Below are 20,810 nucleotides of genomic sequence, written 5' to 3' on the forward strand. Positions count from 1 at the left end.
AAGGCAGCTAAAAGGTACCTGTTATGCAATACATTTTATACATTGAAGGATTACTTAGCTAAAACGTAGTAGGTGTTTGATAAAAAATGTTATACAAATAGATAATAATAATGATTATAAAATATCCAACATCCCACATAACACCAACACTTTGTTTCTTTATTCTTTTTTTTCTTTCTAGAAATACTTACCCCCAAGCTATGCATGGCACAATACTAACACATCTTCCTCTTTCTGAGCTCAACATCTCACTCATTATGGAGGGATGCTGACTCAGTTTTTGAGGATAACAAATGTGAAGTTGTGGTACAGGAAATGGCCCTGTGTGTGTGTGTGTGTGTGTGTGTGTGTGTGTGTGTGTGTGTGTGTGTAGTGAGTGAAGTGTTATGAAACAATGTGTGTGCAGTGAGATATGAGTGAACAATGTGGCATTACATTATTTAATAAGTTATTTGTAAAAAAAGTATTGCATACCACGAGTAAATCTAATTATTGTATCTAACTAGAAGTCTGTAAGTATATCTGTATACGAATTAGCTTATTTCAAATTGATCTAAATTTTAAAATACTTCAAAATGTCCTATATCCTTGTAAAAAGAGATCTATGGATGAATAAAGCTACTACTACTACTACTACTACTACTACTACTACTACTACTAGCACACTATCTTAGTCACTCTCCCAGCTTGCTGCTCTCAAAGAGCAAACTTGTGGGTATTGTGCCGTTTGCTTCTGTTTTTCTGTGTACTTTCTGCATCTGATATACAACTCAGACAGTCCCTGGCCATGTCCGTGCACTGTCAACCCCACCTCCGCCAACGTTATACTTTAAATTTATAATTCTTTATCCGCTTGTCAATGGTTGTTTAAAATGATTGTTGGGTAAATCTCATACCTAAAGATAATAAATCTGTCATAGTGACCACATGTTTTCATTTGCAGCTAGAAGCTGCCTCCTCCCATTAATATCTCTATCAGTTGTGTGGTATCCTTTGATTTCTTGCTTAACTGGGTCACCCCTATTAACATTTATTTAAATAAGACGTTTTCCGCTGCATGACAGTATCCTCATTTTTGATGAGCACCAGAATTTGGTACTGTCTGCCCTAGGGGTATGCTTCTACCGCAACCAACACTCAACGTAAGCAGGCAAGTAAACTGTCTGTGAAATATTAGCAATAGTATAAAAATAGTCTCCATAAATATTTAAAAGCCGATGTTTGATTATGCAATGTAATTGATGAATTAGAAGTAAATGGTTGATGCAGTAGTGTAATTTTAATTGGAGAAAATGTTATTGGGGGTTCATGAAATATACTGTTATTATGTAACATTTTTACAAATCTTCCAGTAATTTTTCCCTGGGGGGGGGGCTGGAAGGGGGGAATACCAGTTTGAATGTAGACACCCTCAAATATGATTTGTTGGTCGTCTTTGGAATTAATATAGTTCTGTCATATTTGACAAACATTACATTATCTACATAGGCATTTCGAAAAGTAAAGATACAAGGGTTCACAGTACTTAAATAGAAAAATTATTTAGAAAACGTCAGTTACATCTTATTAACTGGATTATTAAACTTCCTGGCAGATTAAAACTGTGTGCCAGACCGAGACTCGAACTCGGGACCTTTGCCTTTCGCGGACAAGTGCTCTACCAACTGAGCTACCCCAGCACGACTCACGCCCCGTCCTCACAGCTTTACTTCTGCCAGTATCTCGTCTCCTACCTTCCAAACTTTACGGAAGCTCTCCTGCAAACCATGCAGAACTAGCACTCCTGAAAGAAAGGATATTGCGGAGACATGGCTTAACAGGAGAGCTTCTGTAAAGTTTGTAAGGTAGGAGACGAGATACTGGCAGAAGTAAAGATGTGAGGACGGGGCGTGAGTCGCGCTTGGGTAGCGCAGTTGGTAGAGCACTTGCCTGCGAAAGGCAAAGGTCCCGAGTTCGAGTCTCGGTCTGGCACACAGTTTTAATCTTCCAGGAAGTTTCATATCAGCGCACACTCCGCTGCAGAGTGAAAATCTCATTCTGGGAACTGGATTATTTGTTATTTTTCGACATAATCACCCCACTTATCCAAACATTTGTTAAGTCGGTGCACAAGCTTTTGTATCCCACAGTCATAGGTGGTTACTACCTGTTATCGGAACCACATTTGAACTTCATCTTTGATCTCTCCATCGTCGTGGAATGATTTTCCACCAAGATGTGACTTCAGGTAACGGAAGACATGTAAGTCGATGGGCGCAATGTTTGGGCTGTATGGCAGATGGTCCAAAACGTCCAATTTGAATTGTTTGAGTAGTGATTTGGTTACGAGTGCTGTGTGAGGCCGAGCATTGTAATGAAGCAAGCAGACTCAACTTGTCAACATTCCCCTGCGTTTGTTTTGAATTGCACTTCGAAGACGTCTCAAAGTCTGGCAATATGCAACAGCATTAATTGTCGTTCCAGGAGGCATAAATTCCAACAGAAGAATCCCTTGTCTGTCCCAAAAAACAGAAGCCGTGATTTTCTTCGCTGAAATCGAGGTTTTGCATTTTTTGGCTTTTGGTGAATTCGAATGGCGCCATTGCATTGATTGTTTGCTTGGATTCAGGTGTATGGTGATAAACCCACGTGTCGTTACCTGTCACAATGTGATGAAGGAACTCATCACCTGCTTCAGCGTAGCATGTGAGGAAGTCGAGTGCAAAGTTATCCTTTTCTTTTTGCGTTCTTCTGTTAACAGTTTTGGAACCCAGCGTGCACACAATTTCCTGTACCCTAACTTGACAGTCACAACGTCATAAAGATTTGTCATTGACACGTCCAGCATGATCTGAAGCAATTCTTTCAATGTGAGACGTCTCTTCGCACGAATTGCTTCCTCCATTCTCTGAAGAAGGGCATCAGAGATCACAGATGGCCAAAATGTTCTTTGTTCATCATGAAAATCGGTCCTACTTTCAGAGAAATGACGACACCATTTCGTTACATTTTGTCGATTCATAATGTTCCCATAAACAGAAACAATTTCTCTGTGAATATCCGCTGGTCGCTGACCTTTTGCATGAAGAAAACGTATGACGGAGCGAACTTCGCGTTTGGCGGGATTCTGAATCGGCGCAGCCATTTTAAACACGACCTACTCCAACCAGAAGCAATGTTAAACTGCCACATGACCGCGAGGAGAAAGCTAACGGTTCAAGGTTAACAACGGTGTTGCCAACTTGCTCGCCAAAACTCTTCTGTTCCTCTGGCGTACGGTGTATCTTTAGTTTCCGAAATACCCTCGTATTTTAGCGTCTTTCTTCTCACTCTACGTGAACATTTTCACAGTATTCGTGTATGTCTTGTAGTATCTTGTAAATGAAATTTCGAAGTACTGAACTACTTTCCAACATTTGTCCAGTTTTTGTTGGGCACAGTAAAATATCTTGTAACATCTTCAATGTGAAGCAACTATCTCGTCTCTGTAGTTGTGGTCACTAACGCATACTTCTGTGAGGGCATTTCATTCAGAGACAATCGATCCATTGAGGGTTGCCATGAGATGCTGTCACTGGTGATCTGTCCATTGGGCACTGACATGAAGCTGTGTGCCAGCACATGTTCAGCCCTCTGTCTGTTCTCATTATCAACACTTAAACTCTATACTGGACATATTCTTACTATGGTCTTCTGAAGGAGACAGTTAAGCTTCAAGTGCCTAATATACGAGTACATTCGCGGGTAACATCGATTAGATAGAGACATACACATTCATTTGATTGGCCACACAAGCATCTTCCATACACACATTTAGGGCTACATAAGATACACACCGAATTACAAATTTGATAAAACTGCTGAACACGGTAGTATAACTGTGGTAATTCCACAATGCTTCCCAAATGACTAGCGCCAGAGAGAAGCCATGCCCCATCTGTTGTAACATTCCAAGATAGCGGCAGCATACCCCCTAATCTGTCACATGGCAAGCCATTTCCTCCTTATCTATGACATAAGCCATGCCTCTCCCCTCATTCTCTCCACCACTTCCTCATTCCCTGTCCAGTCCATTTGTGGTACTAGGAAATTTAAAAAAAATGATGAATGTGGAGCTGGCCCAATTGTTTATTGTAAGCTCTCCCCTCCTCTCTCTTCCTATCAGAGTCTAATATTTTAGTCACCATTAAAATGAAACAGCCAATTACAGGGTAGAATTTTAACAACCATTACAATGAAACCAAAGTGTAGCTCCAGAACACCTGTCTTAGTGGTATTCAAAAGTATCCGAACAATCTGAATCCAGGTTTACCATAATGAAAAGCATGCAAATAGAATAAACTATTTACAATTATGTTTGCGACTTTTACACATATAACATACATCAGCTAAAACACACCCACATGCACATACATCCCCCCCCACACACACACACACGACACAGTCAAACACCATTTTAAGATGAAATGAAGAAAGTGTTTTTGTTACGATGTGTCATGTAAACTGCAGTACACAATGAGACTGTCGGCTCTGTTTATGCACAACATGGCCAAATATAGTGATAGAGATGAAACAGCGCTAAAAATGAGACAATAACTACAAGGTAAACTTATTTATTGAAACATATACAGTTGATGCTGTATTACTTATTAAAATTCATATGGCTTGCATATTGGCATGGCTTTAGGTTAAGCAGTTCTTCTTAGCAACCGAAGTTCTACTACTATGCCACACTTAAAAAGCATAATGGACTTTGAAATTAAATATTTTCACATCAGAATTTCTTTACAACTTATTCTATTATATTGGAATCAATTGTCCCTGTATGTGTGTAAAAATCAATTATACTCGATTTGTCTGTGAAGTCACATGTCTGTTTATGACGATTCAACGAAATATGACATTCTAAGAGGTTGTATCTATGTGCAGATTAGATTAGGTTAGGTTACATGTACTTTTCGTTCCAATTGATCCATAATGAGTCGATCGTCTAGTATGTGTAACATATCAGAAAACAAGAATACACAATAAATATTTACAAAAAAGAACAGATATGTTAAATACATTCTACGTATCCCAAATGACATCGCTCTCGTGGACGTGAAATGGATGAAAACGTATCTTAAGCAAATTTACATTTAAAATGATATAAAATTTGTCACAAAATACGTTAATATTCAACACATAGTTGCATATGATAGTTCACAGACTACTGCAGCCACGCATCATCAGACGAGAAAATAAAGAAAATAAAAAACATTTTACAGCACTTATTTACAATGGTCGCCACCAATAAATCCTTTAGACTCTTCCCAAACTGAACTTTATTTTTAGTTAAACTTCATATGGCTGCTGTGTATTGCTGAATAGTGCATACCTCCCTGAACCACAAAATAATCCCGTATGACATTATGGAATGATAATAAGCATAATAAGCTAGCTTTTATATTTTCATGTCACCTACAGTACGTCTGACAGTATTTGCATACGAAATAGAGAGTTGCTTACGCGTTTCAGGAGTTCTGTAGCGCTCCTCCAATTAAATTTATTATAAAGCTGTAATCCCAAGAATTTAACGCTGTCAACTTCTACTATCTGCTTGCCGTCATATTTTAGGCATATGCTAGCAGGAAATCTTTTACAGGTCTAAACTGCATCCAGTATGTTTTCTCGAGGTTTAGTGATGGTGAATTGGCTAGGAAACATTTAATACTGTCCTTGAAAATTTAATTAGCATACCTTTCTAACGCTATACTTGATTTACTACTTATTTCAATGTTTGTATCATCTGCAAACAAAATAAACTAGTTTTCCACATAGACACAGTCCCAACCATATAGAAATGTTTATTTACTTATTTTACCAGTACAAAATAAACATCTTTATTTGGTTGGGACTGTTCTATTGCATAAGATTTTAACATACGCAGACTTTCCAATAGAAACAAGATAAAATTTTTCAAAAAGTTATAAAAACAATTTTCTGATTTGGTAATGTTACACAAAAAAAAGTAAGTGTCCTAAGATGGAACCTTGGGGGACACCATATGATACTGGTTCAAAAATGGTTCAAATGGGTCTGAGCACTATGGCACTTAACATCTATGGTCATCAGTCCCCTAGAACTTAGAACTACTTGAACCTAACTAACCCTAAGGACATCACACAACACCCAGTCATCACGAGGCAGAGAAAATCCCTGACCCCGCCGGGAATCGAACCCGGAAACCCGGGCGTGGGAAGCGAGAATGCTACCTCACGACCACTAGCTGCGGACTCATGATACTGAATTTTTCAGCATTTCCTGTTACACCATAATACTCTAATTTCCTTGAAAGATCACAAAATATACTAGTAGTCTGTACAGGCATTAGGTCAAATCATAATTTCTGCTATGTAATAAAAAAGCAAGGTTAGACTTATCAAGTCAAGATTATTCCAACAGTACAAGGGGCAGCGGTTAAATCAGGAAAAATTTCAATTTGAATTTCCTGCCATATCGTAGATCCATCGGAGGTCGCGATTGGAGCCGTCGAAAGCCACAGGCATGTAGTAAACAGTCAGAACCTCGTAATGGCCGAGATATTATGGACAAGTGTGGAGTACAAGCGAAGAGCCGTCATTATCGAAAGTCTTCGCGCTGAGCGATCTCCCACTGAAATAGTTCGATTCTTCGGGTACCCCAGATCAAATGTTTATGATATTGTGGCCAAGTACAATGCTTCGGAAACGCGTGCGGCAGTCGTCGAAAAGGCTCAGGCGCTGATTTAGGAGGCCCTGGGGCAATAGCTGAGGAAATTGGCGTCAGTATTGAATGTCAGCGAGCGAACAATGCGTCGTATGGCAGAGGAGGACCTCATACGAGCTATTTAGTCCAAAATTGGCTCTCGGATAACGTTGTCATGTTCTGGTCATAGAAGTTCTGGCCCCCTATAGCCCGGCTTTGAGCCCCCTCGACTGTTATGTTTGGAGTGTAGTCGCACCGCTATGGAACCAGCTTTCGCGATTATGGGTAGCTCTGTTTGATATGCATGCAGTCGCTTCAGGATAAGATTGGACGCGGACACTGCAGCTGAAGTGGCTTACATCGAGTAAATTTACTCTTGAAAGACACCACTACTTACATGTAAAAGGATTTTCATTTTCATTTGTATTTTGATTCAATAAATCTGCTTTAAAAAAAGTTCAATTTGTTAGGATTTAAGCGCCGCACCCTGTACAGTGGTTGTCAGATATTGAGAAAAACTATTCCTTTCATACCCTCTGTAGTTTATTGTAATGTCGCTGTCTCATCAAAGTAAGCATTACAGAGGGAGAGAGAGAGGACGGGGGATTTACTGTGGTATATAAATCAGAAAAGATAAAATTTACTGATTATGACAATGGTTTGGCTGATGTGGTTATATTGTATGTAACATGATTTGGAACTATCCAACGCGCCCGCATCTCGTGGTCGTGCGGTAGCGTTCTCGCTTCCCATGCCCGGGTTCCCGCGTTCGATTCCCGGCGGGGTCAGGGATTTTCTCTGCCTCGTGATGGCTGGGTGTTGTGTGCTGTCCTTAGGTTAGTTAGGTTTAAGTAGCTCTAAGTTCTAGGGGACTTATGACCACAGCAATTGAGTCCCATAGTGCTCAGAGCCATTTGAACCGTTTGAACTATCCAACAGCCGACTCAGCATGCTGTAGGTAGGAGATGCAGAATCCGAAATTAAGAGTAACCAAGCGAAATCAGAAATGCTTAACTTCATTTCCACATCTTCCTTTACAAAGGAATACTCCACAGTATTGCTGCAGTTTAATTCTCGTATGAGTAAGAATACGAGTGAAATAGATATTAGTGTCAGTGGCATTGAGAAACCGTTGAAATCATTGGAACTGAACAAAGCTTCAAGCCTCGATGTAATCTTTATAATATTATAAAATGCATATGCAGCTGAATTAGAATCCCCTTTAACTATAATCTACTCAAACAAAATACCATGCCCCATTGTTTGAAGAAAGCACAGGTCACACCTGACTACTGAAAGGATAGCATAAATAATTCACAGAACTATCAGTCTATACACTTGTCATCTGCTTGTTATAGAATCTTAGAATATATTCTGCGCTCAAACATAATGAGGTATCTCGAACAGAATGACCTCTTCCTTGCCAACCAGCAAGGATTCCGAAAACACCCATCGTTCGAAATCAACTCACATTTTTCTGCATGACGTACTAAAATCCATAGATGAAGATAGGCGTATGGACGCAGTATTTCTCGATTTCTGGAAAGTATTTGCCTCAGTAGCGCAGCTTCATTCAACATTACCAAAACAACCCTCACGTAGGGTATCAAGCAAAAGTTGTGACTGGACTGAGCAGGGAGGACGCAGAGAGTTATGTTGGAAGGGAATTCATCAACAGATGTGGAAGTAAATCCTGGCACACCCCATGAAAACGTGTCGGGACACTTGCTGGACTTGTATATTAAGGAACTTGTGGACAATACTAATAGTTACTTCAGCTTTTTCACAGGTGATACAATTATCTGTAATGAAATACAGTGCGAAAGAAGCTTCACAAATATTTAGTCAGAGCTTGATAATTATCCACAGTGGTGGAATGATTGGCAACGTGCTGTACTTGTTCATATATCTACATTTGTGTACTTCACAGAACGAAGAAGCATAGTATGTAACTATAATATCAGTGAGTCACAGCTAGAATTAGTCAATTCATAGAATTAGCTTGGTGTAACAATTTGTAGTTATATTAAATAGAACGATCACATAGGTACAGCCGTAGGTCAAGAAAGTGGAAGATTGCAGTTTCATTGGTCGAACATTAGGGAAATGCAATCGGTCAGCAAAGGGGACTGGATGCAGAACTACAATATTTCTTATGTGTGTGGGACCCAAACCAAACAAGACTGGCACAGATGTTGAATGAATACAAAGAAGAGCAGCACAAATGACCGCAGGTTCGTGTGACCCTTGGGAAAGTCCTACAATGATACTGAGAGAACTGAACCAGCAGAGACTTGAAGAGAGACGCAAATTATCAAGTGAAAACTTACTTAGAAAGTTTCTAGCACCAACTTAGAGTGAAGAATCTAGGAAAATATCACAAACCATAGGAATTCCGAAGGCAAGATTAGACTGATATACTATGCATGTAGGCATTTAAGTGACCATTCTTCCCACGTTCCAAACATGAAGGGGGAAAATCCTTAACAGCACGTACAATGGGGCATAAACTCTATCATGCACTTCACAATATTTTGCACAGTTTAGTGGTAGCCAGTTATTGCTGTAACATAAGGGAATTTCGTTTCAATTACTCATGTATCATGGAGGGCAATTTTCTACAGTTTAGCTGCAACATTCGCAATTTATCACATGCAGCGCAATTTGTTACAGTTTTGTTGAGAGTGGTTTTCGACAGAGATCTGTAGTATTGCCTTTGTGTAGTTTTCAAAAGAATTTTTAGGTATTTTCATAATCTGATGCATGATAAAACTACAGTCGTTGACTAAAGATCTGTAATTGTACTTGAGTGCAACCTTGCAAATATTTTAATACGTAATTTCACTTTCAAGATATCACCTCTGTTCTCATCGTTTGCACGTAGTGCAAATACATTCTTATCGCACAGATACTTTCTAGCACCACGAAGATGGGCGTTCTTTGGCTACACTGTGATTTAATTTTGTCACTATAATACTGCTCTGTAAGTGGCTACTTAATTTTAACGGCAGCCAAAATACTAGGACTGAGTAGTGGAGAGGAGAGGGGTGAGGCTACAAACGGATATTGTGCTAATTTCAACTGCTTGGAGTCTTTTTTTAATTTTTCCAAAAGCACAACATCTAGACATTGTAATGTCTCTTGCAGTAATAAACTGGATATCTTGAGCATACAAAATGGCAAGTTCGTCCAGTGTAAATCAGACGTTCCCCACTGATCCCGTGCAACACAGCGTAGTAAGCAGACACTGTCAATAATAATCAGTTAAGGGGCTCCGGAACGCCCTATACTTGCAATGTTAAAATAACGCTTATAAATTACATCTTTCCTCACAAAGTATTTGAGGTAGGAAGTTGAACTTTTTACAGATTATTTATTGAAATATGGGCTACAACTTAACACAGGGATTTTACAAAATTTTAGTTCAGTTATTAAGGATGATTTTTTTCAATTGTAATGAAAATTCACAACATTTTTTTGCAATTTTTTATTTATATATTCAAAAATATACAGTTTTTTGGAAAAAGGCTGTGTTAAATTATGCAGAAGGTACTGTGTAACATTTACTGAAAGTTTGAAACAAATATGTTTGGAAGATCCTTAGAAAAGATGTAATTAGTATGAGAAAAGAAAAGTTTTGGGAATCGAGCGACAAAGATTGGATTAACTTTTTAGTGCATTCCAGGTCCATAGGATGGACTATCTTCTTCCTCTGCAAACTCCTCCTCCTGCTTCCTCTTGTTCCTCCTCCTGTTTACTCTTGCTTGTATTTCTAGACTCTTTACAGCCCTGTCTGCAGCCCGAAGGCGTTCCTTGTCTAAAGCGAGCATCGCTCGTACCATGTTAGAACCTATCTTCATTCCCATATTTCTAAATACCTTGCACCTTACAATGTTGCCATCATTGAAAGTCGCAACAGCATCATACACACCAAAGTGAAGTGTTTCTATTCCAACAAATACAGTCTTGGGGATTTTCGACCATATAACACTATTTACACTTTCATTGGGGTTTTGAGTTTTTCCGTGAATACACTTTTTCAACAGTTCAGGTGCTGCTAAGTCTCTGAAAATAGGTTTTATCACCTCCATTATTGCATGAGGCAGACTATGTTTATGAGTGTACACTTCATCAGTTAGCAATCCTTTGTTATATTTACACCAACTGTCTTCTTCTTTGGGACACAAGCTATGTTGGGGATTTTCATCGTCTTTATTGTTTACAGTAATAACACATACCTATGGCTTTCCAACATTTCTCCTTTTCTTAAAAGCCTTCAGAGGATTTCTAATAACTTTACTTTTACTCATTATTATACTTCAAGAAAACAGAGACTCAAGAAACAGAATTAATTACGAATATTTTCGAGATAACGACAGAGTAAATAAACATGAAACAATCGACAATCACACCAGCGATATATATTGAACCATCACAGGTTAGCCACAACACATACTTTATCTCACATCACTAAAATGTACCTGATGAACACGGACGTTAATAATGACACCATTTGACAGCAGTTTAACAGCGCCACAGTGGGTCACGCCCATGTAGAACACATTTCAAAAAAAATTTAAAAATAGTTGTAGTCTTCGGAATTGAATAAATTATATATCTATTAAAAGGTAATAGTCTGCAGATTCAGAAAACGCAAAAAAGTAAAAATTGAACTTTTCATGATTTTGAGCCTTTCCGGAGCCCCTTAAATAATACGCGAACACACTTACTTTAGTTTAGTTCATGTATTAAATTCCTTCTCATACAGAATCTCATCAAGATGGCGACTAGCTCAACAATACATACATATACATCCTCCTCCTTTCACGGCTAATCGGCAAGATCTCCTTCTTTCTTTTTATAAGAGAAAACGTAGATAGCAGAGAAGCTATTCCATGGAGTAAATGGACGCTCCAAGGAATAATAGGGCTTGAAATTACTTTGCATTGATAATCATCGTATATTAAAGTTTAGAAATCGGTAAGATAAGAAGAGATATTACGAGATATGTACTGAGTTATATATTTTATAAAATTTCTGAAAATATCGCGGAGAGACCGCTGCAAGAGACATTACAACATCATCTCGAACTTCGTCGTGATCACCAATTTTGTTTCTTGCTAATCTCGTAACTGCTGCTTCTCATTACAATCTTATTGTTCAAAAAGTAACCTGCAGTTTAGTTAGTCTTTCACTTAACTATAATATGGTATCCATCCCCTGAACATAAAAATGCACAGTCGCTGGAAAAAAAACATTGGTCATGTTCTTCTTCAAGAAGCGTAGTAGAAGTGACTTACAAAACTACCGTTCAGTATCACTGACATCAAACTGTTGGGATGGAACCCAAACGTAATGTTATGTCTCGAAGAAGATGATCACGAAGAGAATGACATTCATGCCTATCAGCTTTTCTAATATGACATTATGAAACCAAAGGATGAAGTAAGTCAGGTTGATACGGAGGTCTTGGCTTCCAGAAAGTGTTTTTCTCGGTAATACAACGACGCTTTTTAATGTAAGTACGATCAAGTGAAATTTTTTACTGGAATGAGGATTTCTTGGTGCGGAGGACGCAATGTGTTATCTCTGATATTAACAGACGTGGAAGTGCTTGGGGCTCTTACTGCCGTTCGTGTTATGTATTATTGAGTAGGAAGATAAATTTACTAGCACCCTCAGACTTCTCGCAGATGATGAAGTAATATCTCCTTGAGTACTGCCTTAAAGAGCAGCACAAATATTGGCAGATGGGGATGAATTTTCAAATAGCTGCAAAGATAGATAACATGCTTTAAGCGTTCAGAAATGTAAAACTGCGCATTTCACAAAACGTAAAAACGTATTATTCTGTAACTACAATATCAATTAGCTACAAATGAAATCAGGGAAGTCATCCCAATAACTGAGTGTAACAATTTGTGGGGGCGTGAAATGGAATGCTTTCATAGTATCAATCGTCGGAAAAGCAGATACAGACCCCAGTTGATTGACAAAATATTGGGAAAATGCAAAGAGACTATATACAAATAACTCGTTGTCTCATTCTAGGATACTGCTAAAGTATGTAGAACTCAAACCAAATAGGATTAACAGGCGATATTAAATGTATGAAAAGAAGAGCAGCACAAATGGTGACAGGCCTCCTGAACCCATGGGAGAGCGTCTTGGAAATACTACAAAAACCTTAAAAGAGGCCTATTATTCGGGTGGATGGCTATTTACATCAAACAGGTTAATTCTGACGGCCTAAATGCAAACTGGAAAAAAAAGGTAATGCACACTCTCAACAGACAGACGCGAAAAATATGACCACTAATTACTGATTTAAGAACACACAACATGATCTCTAATACCTTTGACGTCAACATGAGACTGACAAAAAGGCACTGTCTTCGAAGTTTTCCAATTCGCGAAAATGATACGACTTTCAATCCTCTGTTAAAGACGTTCACTATACTTAGGATTCCTCAGTGGAGTGGTGGTGAAATTACTTTGAAAATCATTAAACAAGAAATGGTTCTTTTGGACTGCAGCGGCACAAAGTTGAAAGTTGGTCTACAAACAAAGCATATGCCTCTGAGATGATGATAGCTAAACTGAAACTGATTACTAAAGTCGCCACAAGCATCCCAGTTCTGAAAAGAAGCTGTTAATCACAGTATTAACTCATTTAAATAACATTCGAATATCTCCCCCTACCGTTGCAGCGTGAATTTCAAACACGTGTGGCGTACTTCGCGCCTGGTAGAAGAGTGCCGTTCAATGGTCTACCGCTAGCCACCCAACTGAAGAAATGCTTAGGGGGGGGGAGGGGGGGGATGGAGGAGGGCGATGGTCATTCAACGAAGGTCTGTCCACCTTCGTTAACTTAACGGGCTACCTTCACACAGTATTTTGCCCTGGCGACACGGCACAGTTAAACTTCTCCACCTGGCGAACCTGCCCAAGCAGACTGCTTAATCCTGTCACCCACAAGATGCAGCTTGGCTGAAATTTATCATTTATTCACTTTCACACAAAGGGTTTGGGTATAGAAATTATCTACATCTACGTGGATACTCTGCAAATCACATTTAAGTGCCTGGCAGAAGGTTCATCGAACTCTTTATACACAGGTAGAAATACACTACTGACCATTAAAATTTCTACACCACGAAGATGACGTGTTACAGACGCGAAATTTAACCGACAAGAAGAAGATGCTGTGATATGCAAATGATTAGCTTTTCAGAGCATTCACACGAGGTTGGCGCCTTTGGCGTCACGTGCAACGTGCTGACATGAGGAAAGTTTCCAACCGATTTCTCAAACACAAACAGCAGTTGACCGGCGTTGCCTGGTGAAACGTTGTTGTGATACCTCATGTAAGGAGGAGAAATGCGTACCATCACGTTTCCGACTTCGTTAAAGATCGAATTGTAGGCTATCGCTATTGCGGTTTATCGTATCGCGACATTGCTGCTCGCGTTGGTCGAGATCCAATGACTGTTAGCAGAATATGGAATCGGTGGGTTCAGGAGAGTATTACGGAACGCCGTGCTGGATCCCAACGGCCTCGTATCACTAGCAGTCGAGATGTCAGGCATCTTATCCGCATGGCTGTATAACGGATCGTGCAGCCACGTCTCGATCCCTGAGTCAACAGATGGAGAGACGTTTGCAAGACAACAACCATCTCCTCGAACAGTTCGACGACGTTTGCAGCAGCATGGACTATCAGCTCGGAGACCATGGCTGCGGTTACCCTTGACGCTGCATCACAGACAGGAGCGCCTGCGATGGTGTACTCAACGATGAACCTGGGTGTACGAATGGCAAAACGTCATTTTCTCGGATGAATCCAAGTTCTGTTTACAGCATCATGATGGTCGCATCCGTGTTTTTGCGACATCGCGGTGAACGCACATTGGAAGCATGTATTCGTCATCGCCATAGTGGCGGATCACCTGGCGTGATGGTATGGGGTGCCATTGGTTACACGTCTCTGTCATCTCTTGTTCGCATTGACGGCACTTTGAATAGTGGACGCTACATTTCAGATGTGTTACGACCCGTGGCTCTCCCCTTCATTCGATCCCTGCGAAACTCTAAATTTTAGCACGATAATGCACGACGGCATGTGTAGGTCCTGTACGGGCCTTTCTCGATACAGAAAATGTTCGAATGCTGCCCTGGCCAGCACATTCTCGAGATCTCTCATCAACTGAAAACGTCTGGTCAATGGTGGCCGAGCAACTGGCTCGTCACAATACGCCAGTCACTACTCTTGATGAACTGTGGTATCGTGTTGAAGTTGCATGGGCAGCTGTACCTGTACACGCAATCCAAGCTCTGTTTGACTCAATGGCCAGGCGTATCAAGGCCGTTATTACGGCCAGAGGTGGTTGTTGTGGGTACTGACTTCTCAGGATCTATGCACTCAAATTGCGTGAAAATGTAATAACATGTCAGTTCTAGTATAATATATTTGTCCAATGAATACCCGTTTATCATCTGCATTTCTTCTTGGTGTAGCAATTTTAATGGCCAGTAGTGCATAAGACAAGACTTTTCTCAAACAGGTAGCCAAAGGCAATGAGGCAACTCAGTTAGAAGGCAAAAGTATATGAAAGAAATTGACTTTCAATCTGAAAGGTAGATACTTAAAGGTGCTTGAAGATTATCCGATAAATGCTACTTAAATAGTTTCAAGAGCCAGTAGTAAGTGAGGAATGCAGTACTGTACTACAATCTTTTCTTGTCATGCATGAAATGTAGTCGTATTTGCGAATGTGGACAATCATAAACTGTATAATGGAATGCCGACAACGAAAACTGACAATGAAAATTTGTGCCAGCCGGACTCGAATCAGGATTTCCCGCTTATCGCGAGCGGTCGCTATCCGAGCACGATTATTGGCCAGACCATATGTCGTGAGCCATGTGCTTATAACTTACACTCGTACATTAATTATGTATGTTCTGGTGAAGGGGAGACTTTTTATTACATGTCGCTTGCTAGGTATCGGAGGATAAATAAATGCACTAAGACCGAAGGAAAATTGCATCGTAATTCGGAATAACACAGGCATTGCAATTTCGTAATTATCCGCCGACACCCGGCGAACGACTTTCTTTCTAGTACGTGAATGTACATAATGGATGTACGAGTACCGGTTGTACACTGCTGATTGACGGCATATGGAAGTTTGGTTCAGGCTGTGAGTCGAGCTCGGATAACCAAATGGTAAGGCGACCGCTCATGCCATTACACAGCTGATGGTTCTCCACATTCGCAAGTGCAAATAGATTTGATGTATTTGATGACGGCTGCGGTCGCCGCAGTGCCGGTTCCTTCGGACATGCACGCGTGTGCGAAAGAACATTGCCTCATACTTCGAAATAATACGGTCACTGCAATATCGTATCCTACGTGTCACTCCTAAAGGTAGTGCTAAGACAAGCTTTGTGTCATTACAATGCTCAAAGGCAACCTTTATTCCCGTGTTCTACACTGAAAACAACGTGAAGCAAACATTGTATGTCATACAATGGGAAGTATTCTTTGTCATGTATTGTACAGTGTTTGCAGAATATGGATGTAGATATAGAAGTGTAGACCTATTTTAACCTTGTCCCTGCATGAGGTATGCAATATTTTTTCATTAACTTCAGGAATAGAAGTAAGGATTAGTTTCGTAACTGGCGTTAGTTGTAATCTGCCTGTGTTATTTTTCCCGGTAAAATTTCTGGACCAACATCTGTAAGCCAGTCAGGCAGGCCGCAGCGCTCGACTGCTACGCAGCTGCAGGGCGGCAAGTTAAGTGCTTATCTTCCCCTGTATTTTCCTCGTAGTATATTTTTTAAATTTCTTGAGTGTCGTGCTATTTAAGGGGTTTTATCTCAAGATGTCTCTAGCGCGGGCCAGCCTCGTAGCTTATTAACACATCAGCGTCCATTGGTTGCACTTCAGGGTAGCAACTTCCATGTCTGGGATTCTATCTGCCTTTATAGTTTACTTCATTAGTCTTGCTACGACGATTGGGATGCGTGTGTGCTGTGTGCGGACGCAGGAGGAGCTGGTCGCAGTTCGCGAACAGCTGAATGCGCTTTTGGCTTCTGCCAGTCGCCTACAGGGTGCTACCTCGGGATGCAGCGGTGACGGAGAATCTGGCGCTTTGCATAGGACACCTCGTGCGTTGCTTTTTTGTATGTCCATTATTATTACTGGAGGGTTTGAGAGACTTCGACCGTTCACTTATGTAATAAAATGGAACACCTTCAGCTGTCCTTATGATTTTATTTATTACATGGTACCGGTTTCGGTGCTTCAGTGCACCATCTTCAGGTCTTAACTGCCGCTCCAATCGCATACACGATTCATCAGTGGTCAACAGTTATGAACTCGTTGTATCCAAGGTGTGGCTCACATCGGCACCAACGACATCTGTCGCATGGGTTCTGAGGCCATCCTCAGTTCATATAGGAGGCTGGCGGAGGTGGTGAAGACTGCTGGCTTCACAAGCGGGGTGCAGGCAGTGCTCGCAATTTTCAGCATTGTTCAAAAAATGGTTCAAATGGCTCTGAGCACTATGGAACTTAACATCTGAGGTCATCAGTCCCATAGAACTTAGAACTACTTAAACCTAACTAACCTAAGGACATCACACACTTGCATGCCCGAGGCAGGATTAGAAACTGCGACTGTAGGGGTCGCGCGGTTCCAGACTGAAGCGCCTAGAACCGCTCGGCCACAGCGGCCGGCTTTCAGCATTGTTACCATAGTTGAAAGGGGTCCTCTGGACTTGAGTGGATGGTGTCAACCAAAGGCTTCGACGACTCTGTTGTGGGGCGGCGGTTAATTTATTGAAAACTATTCTGCTGTACAAATGTTTGCAATGTTGAATCAGTTTCTGGCTGTTAGCATGTTGTTAATGCTGTCTTTCGCCGTTCTCAACACTGGCTCTCTATTTACTTTTTAGCCCCCAGAAAGCGATTTAACAAAACGTGAAGCCTGTAATTAGAGTTCCTAGTGCCCACTTCATCTGAGAAGAATATTATAGCTGCAGCTTATAACTCTGAGGAATTAGGAGATTGTCCGGGATTTCTAATCAAAAACGATTTTCCAAAATAGTTGAGTATATTCTCAAATTCACAAATAAAAAACACAAGTATCCCTACAACCTAACTAACAGAGCAGTTCAGAGTCTAATGCGCTGATGCAACTATAAATGTCCGAATTAAATGTTAAAAAGAATGCTCGCCATAATTTTATGAAAATATTTCATCAAACGCCACGCTAAATAATTGGTAGAATGTTTGTCCCGCGACGGCACGTGAAAATACGACAATACGCACACTGAGGTTAGATAATGAAAATCACTTGAAATGATTTCATGGTTACGCATATCTCTAGTAACTTAATACGGCACCCGAGGCTGTTTGTCACAGTGATACCGACGCGACGCGACTGCCGACACAGATGGCATGTTATTCAGCGTCTGGAGAGAACTGGGGCCTTGCTTCCTCGCGCAGCGTTCTTATATATAACCCGCGGTGCGGACGGCTAAGGGAACGCCTGATCAAATCGGCTCTCCCGACTAGCCGCTGGGCTAGTAACGCACCACTTCAAGTTACATAATAAATTATAGCTTCTTTTGCTGATGGCCGATGAAGCTCTTAATTTAAATGTGCATTCAGCACGCAGGTAAGTATTGATAATAAAATTTTGACGTGGCTAAGTTAAATATTTTGGGCGAGAGAATTAATTTAATTACACTGCACGCAGAAGATGAGCTCTGAACTGTCCCTTTTGAGATCCGCTATCGCCAGGTATTCAAAAGAAACTTTTCACATCTTCATAGTCATAGCGGACCTCCAACCTATTTAAATCTAAACATCCTAGCCTTATTTACTAGCCTACTTAATCTATCTTGCTTCCTTCAGTTTTGAGACGAAAACCACAAAATCATGAATTTCCACTAAAATCTTAATTTGTGAAATCCAAAGTACTGTTTTTATTAAATCATTATGAAAGATGAATCTAAATATAAATTTTGAAGTCTCTAGCTCTTTTCTGTTGCGCCAATGGTTTTTACAGAAAAACGTCCAAATGTCGGAAATGGCTGAAGTTATCGAACTGGTATTTAACACATATTAATTTATTATTACTTCTGACATGATCGAAAAGTTTTAGGTCATTTGCTTGATTTTTAAGGTATTGCGCAACATTTATGACGTCAGAGCTAGTTACAGCAGACTGGCTGGCACACAATGGAAACTGATGTGAATTTACTACAGCGTGAGTAGGCTGCTTCCCTACATCACCCTCTACTTAAATTTTTTGTTTATGAATGTTAATGAATGAAAAAAAAAATTTAATTACAAAAAGGGAAGCAAGAGTACAGTTTAACTTCCTATGAAAATCTAAAATTGAAATATAAACATGTAGAAACATTAAAAGAAAACTGATTACCTACATTAATTATTTAAATTGTGGGCATGTTCACTGCCTTTTAAACAATGTCATTACTCAAAATTTTAAGCAAAGTCAATGAAATATTTTGGCATACATATTGCCTTAGACAAACAAACACATACAAATTGAAAATTTATGAAAATCTTAGATCCATTAAATACATTAAATACATTTTTACATACACAAATTCAAAGAAAAGAACATGATACATAAACAGATGATTATCTCTTAGCAGTCTTTTCTAAACCTGAAAGAAAATTTTACAAATAATTTTTACACACGTGGTTGTAGCTGCTTTGGCTGGCGTCCTACATTTCCATTCACAAGGGTAGAGGAGGGGAAGTTGCTATGGTGTGCGTCCTTCTCGATCACTCTAAATTACATGGGGAAAGGGGAGGGGTCACTGTGAGTTGTGTCCAAGTCACTCCACGCTTTCACGCAGCTACCAGACTGCCATTATCTGGTTTGTCCTGTAGAACAAACAAAAAGAGTGCCTCAGACTCTGTTCACTTAATATCTAAGGGTGGGTCACAATGAAATGGGGATATATACATTTAATCCTTCAATATTTTGCTGGAACAAAGTTAACAGAACTTTTTCAGTTTTACTTTCACGGTTACTTAATTGTCATAAAATCGTTAAACAAATGGCTCAAAACGCCTTTAGTCATGTACTAGAGAAAATTTATGCTCCTAAGGCATACAATCATAAATCATATTTAATCTGAATTTATCATCTCTCGGACGGAACACTGAACCAATGCTCAGTACATTCCTGACAAATCTGTATTTTATTCACTTAGCTGACATCTTTGATTACCTTATTCTTAGAGATAGTATGAGTATGATTAGTGGTTGTTTTCTCAGCTTGTTTGTACATGTGAGTAACTTTTGGTAATAGTACAGTTGTGAGTGTACTACTAAATCCACTTATTGGTCCTCTGCTGTTGTCAGTTCCACATCTGCAATTAGGTACTTACTTACTTTGAAGTGTATTTATGCTGAGCTATAAATGTTTCACGTCTGCCAATATGTTACTTATTTACTTTGCTAGTGTATGTACTTATTTAACACTCACTCTATTAACATTTAAAGCATAGGATAGCACATTTATTTCATATCCATAGTGTATTGCAGCTGATCAGTTTGCTCACGTGGCAATCCATTTCCACTCGATCGGACGCTGAAACCACAGGTAGTCTCTCTCGGACCTACCACTAAAGTGCATCAAGTAGTTATGGATGTGCGTAATGCTAATTTCCTTAAACCTATAGGACACCATGAGCTGCTCTGTCTCATCTAACATAAGGGTACCTATGGTCGCATTCACGCCTCCAACTCATAACCTCAATACATGTAGGTGTATCCTGTCACACACTACACCAAAATAATGGCCAGCTCCAACCTTATAAATACTTCAGGGACGTGTCCTTCACGTCTCAACCACAAACACTGCTGAATTCTATTACACTGCCTTTCCTTGCTACACAAGGTGAGTTCCTCCTTACAACTTATCTGCATAGTTTTCATAACACTAAGCAGTCTCTTTCTTACTATTTATTAGTTAGCTCTAATGCATACACTAGGTTTCACTACCACTTCAGATCCTGCTTGAACATGAATTTGTACATCTTTTTAAATTACTA

Source organism: Schistocerca nitens, chromosome 4 (assembly GCF_023898315.1).
Source record: "Schistocerca nitens isolate TAMUIC-IGC-003100 chromosome 4, iqSchNite1.1, whole genome shotgun sequence".
Lineage (NCBI taxonomy): Eukaryota > Metazoa > Arthropoda > Insecta > Orthoptera > Acrididae > Schistocerca > Schistocerca nitens.